The sequence below is a fragment of the Sorex araneus genome, chromosome 5 (assembly GCF_027595985.1).
Source record: "Sorex araneus isolate mSorAra2 chromosome 5, mSorAra2.pri, whole genome shotgun sequence".
Lineage (NCBI taxonomy): Eukaryota > Metazoa > Chordata > Mammalia > Eulipotyphla > Soricidae > Sorex > Sorex araneus.
The window spans coordinates 77,389,859-77,393,953 of record NC_073306.1 but is presented as its reverse complement, the minus strand read 5'-3'; the positions used below and the strand labels follow the sequence as shown (position 1 = coordinate 77,393,953).

Genomic DNA, 4,095 nt, shown 5'->3' with positions numbered 1-4,095 from the left:
AGCAGGTTAGAAAGGAAATCAAAGAGGAAATCAAAAGATTCCTGGAAACAAATGAGAATGAGGACACAAGCTACCAGAATTTGTGGGATACAGCAAAAGCAGTGTTAAGAGGAAAGTTTATAGTTCTGCAAGTGTTCATCAAGAAAAAAGAAAGGGCCCACATCAATAATTTAACCTCACAGCTGCGTAAGATCTTGGAAGATGACCAACAAAAGGAGCCCAAACCTGGCAGGAGGGAGGAAATAATAAAGCTTAGAGCAGAAATCGATGAGCTGGAATCCTCCCAAAAAATCTAAAAAGTCAACAAAACCAAGAGCTGTTTCTTTGAGAAAATAAATAAGATTGAAAAACCACTAGCGAGATTCACAAAGAAAGAGAGAGAGAGGAACCTAATAAACCGTATCACAAGTGGAAAGGTCGACATTGCAATAGAAACTGCAGAAATCCATAAGATCATCAGAGATTACTTTGAAAATCTTTACAGCACAGAACGAGAGAACCTTTAAGAAATGGATAAATTCCTGGAATCTTATAACCTTCCAATGCTGAACCAAGAAGATCTGGAATACCTGAACAGATTATCACCATCAAGGAAATGGAAATGGTAATCAAAAGTATTCCCTTAAACAAAAGCCCAGGCCCAGATGGATTCACTAGTGAATTCTTTCAAATCTTTAAAGAGGACCTATTGCCAATCTTTCTCAAACGTTTCCAGGAAATTGAAGAAACAGAAACCCTCCCAAACTGTTTTTATGAGGCAAATATCACCCTGATACCCAAAGCAGGGACTCCCCCAAAAAAGAAAATTTCAGACCAATACTCCTGATGATCACAGACACAAAAATCCTCAACAAAATAATAGCAGTAGAATACAGCTATGCATTTAAAAGATCTACACCATGACCAAGTAGGATTTACCCCAGGGATGCAAGGATGGTTTAACATTCACAAATCAATCAACATAATATGCCATATCAACAAAAGAAAAGATAATAGATGCAGAAAAAGCTTCAGCACCCATTCATAATAAAAACTCTCAACAAAATGGGATTCAAAGGAACTTTTCTCAATATAGTCAAAGCTATCTAGCACAAGCCCACAGCAAGCATTATTCTCAATTTTAGTATCAAGTAAGATACTAAAAACCTTCCCTCTAAGATCAGGGACAAGACAAGGTTGCCCACTCCCGCCACTTCTATTCAATATAGAAGTACTAACCATAGAAGTTAGGGAAGAAAAAGATATTAAGGTCATAAGATTGAAAAGGAAGAAATAAAACTCTTACTAGTTGCAGATGAAATGATACTACACTTAGGGAGCCCTAAAGTCTCTACCAAAAGGATCCTAGAAACAATAGATTTGTATAGTAGAGTAGCAGGTTACAAAATCAATGCACAAAAGTCCTTGGCTTTCCTATACACAAATAATGAATAGGAAGAAAGTTATATTTAAAAAAACAATTGTGTTCACAATTGTGCCACAGAAAATCAAGTATCTCGGAATCACCTTAACAAAGGAGGTAAAGGACCTATACAAAGAAAACTACAAAACACTACTCCAAGAAATAAAAGAGGACACAAGGAAATGGAAACACATCACCTGTTCATGAATTGGGAGAATTAACATTGTAAAAATGGCAATACTTCTCAAAACATGATACAGGCTCAATGAAGTCCCTATAAGGATACCCATGGTATTTTTCAAAGAAATTGGTCAAACACTCCTGAAATTCATATGGAAAAATAAACCCCCATGAATGGCTAAAGTAATCCTTAGGAAAAAGGAAATGGGAGGCACCAACTTCTCCAACTCCAAAATCTACTGCAAAGCAGTAGTTTAAAATAGCATGGTATTGGAACAGAGACAGCCTTGAAGACCAATGGAATAGAGTTTAGTATCCTGGAAAAATCGCTTCTTGGCCTTTTGGCTAAGATCAAGTGTAGTATCCTGGAACAGATCCTAAAACATAAAATCAACCTATCCTTGATAAGGGAGCAAGAAATATGAAGTGGAGTAAAGAAAACCTCTTTAACAAGTGGTGCTGGGAAACTGGACAGACACATGTAAAAAAAAAAATTAACTCTGACCTCTACTGAACGCCACACACAAAAATCAGATCAAAATGAACTAAAGACCTCAATATCAGACCTAAATCCATAGGTACATAGAAGAAAACATAGGCAAAATCTTTTATGATATTGAAACTCAAGGCATCTTCAAAGATGAAACACTGCTGACCAAGCAAATGGAAGCAAAGATTAATGAAAGGAACTACATTAATCTAAGAAGCTTCTGCACCTCAAAAGAAACAGTGACCAAGATACAAAGATAGTGCATGGAACTGGAAAAACTATTTACCCAATACCCATTGGATAAGGGGTTATTATCAAAGATATACAAGACACTGGTATAAGTTTACAAGAAAAAAACACACAACCCTATCAAAAAATGGGGAGAAGAAAAGAATAGAAACTTCCTCAAAGCAGAAATTTGAATCGCCAAAAGGCACATGAAAAAATGCTCTATGTTGGGCCAGAGTGATAGTATAGCACCTAGAGCGTTTGCCTTGCACGTGGCTGACCTTAGTTCAATCCCTGGCATCCTATATAGTCCCCCAAGCACTGCCAGGAATAATTCCTGAGTGAGGAGCCAGGAGTAACCCCTGAGCATCTCTGGGTGTCACCCCCCAAAAAAACAAAAAAATATGCTCTATATCACTAATCATCAGGGAGATGCAAATCAAAACAACAATGAGATATCATCTCATACCACGGAGACTGGCACTCATACAAATGAACAAGAACAACCAGTGTTGGCGTGGATGTGGGGAGAAAGGGACCGTCATTCATTGCTGGTGGGAATGCTGATTGGTTCAGCCTATTTGGATAACAATATGGACTTCAAAAATCTAGAAATTAAACTTCCATTCAACCCAGCAATACCACTTCTGGGAATATACCTTGGGGGGTCCAAAAACACACAGCAGAAACACCATCTGCACAATAGGCAGAATCTGAAAACAACCTGAGTGCCTGAGAACAGACAACTGGATGAAGAAACTATGGTACATCTACACAGCTGTTAGGAAAAATGGGGTCATGAAATTTGCCTATAAGTGGATAGATTTGGAGAATATCATGAATGAGTCGGAAGGAGAGGGACATATATAGAATGACTGCATTCACTTGTGGGATTAAAAAAAAGTATGAAACTAATATCCAAAGTCAGAGAAAATGTGCCAGGAGGACTGGTCAATGGTGGGTCAATGGTGTGGGAGGGTAGTTAAGACAGAGGAGGGTCCATTATGACAGTACTAATTGGTAATGAGCAAGAGCTGAGTGTTAAAAGCAGGTAAAGGGGTATGCATGGCAACCTTTCAACACCTGTATTGCAAACCATAATGCCTAAAATGAGAGAAAGAGAAAGATATAAGAGAGGTACTTGCCATAGAGGCAGGCTGGGGGTGGGTGGGGCTTGACAGGTTGGGAAAGGAAACTGGGGACACTGGTGCTGGGAAACTACACTGGTGGAAGGATGGGTGTTGAAACACTGTATGACTGAAATGCAATCATGAGCAATTTTGTAATGCTTTATCTCACGGTGATTCAATAAAAATAAATTTAAAAAAAGTAAAAAAAATCAGCGATTGTGTTTTCTGACTCAATTATCAGTCAAATTTAAATATTGAATAATTAATATGCACAAATATTATTTACACGACAGATATTATTAAATAATATTATTAAATAATATTAAATAATAATCTACATAACTATTATATTACTTACATAGGGCAAAATATTATGTTCAATTTTATATTTCCAGTTACTAATAAAGTTTACAACCCACAATAGGCGTCTGTTGAAAGGTATGTCTATGAATAGGTATGTTTATAAAAATAAAGAGTTTTTGTTAGTTTTTGGGTCAGACCTGGCAATAGTCAGGGAGTTACTCCTGACTCTACATTTAAGAATTACTCCTGGCAATGCTTGGGCGACCATGTAGGATGCCGGGGAAGAACCCTGTTTTGATCACATGCAAGAGAAACACCATACCCACTGTACTATCTGAAGGCCCTGAAAGATTCTTTAACTT

General features: G+C 37.4%; 1 pseudogene; it reads left to right on the top strand.

Annotated features, from left to right (window-relative positions):
• The first annotated feature begins 1,907 nt into the window (after positions 1 to 1,907).
• LOC129405167 (U2 spliceosomal RNA) lies at positions 1,908 to 1,981 on the top strand (annotated as a pseudogene).
• Positions 1,982 to 4,095: the final 2,114 nt, after the last annotated feature.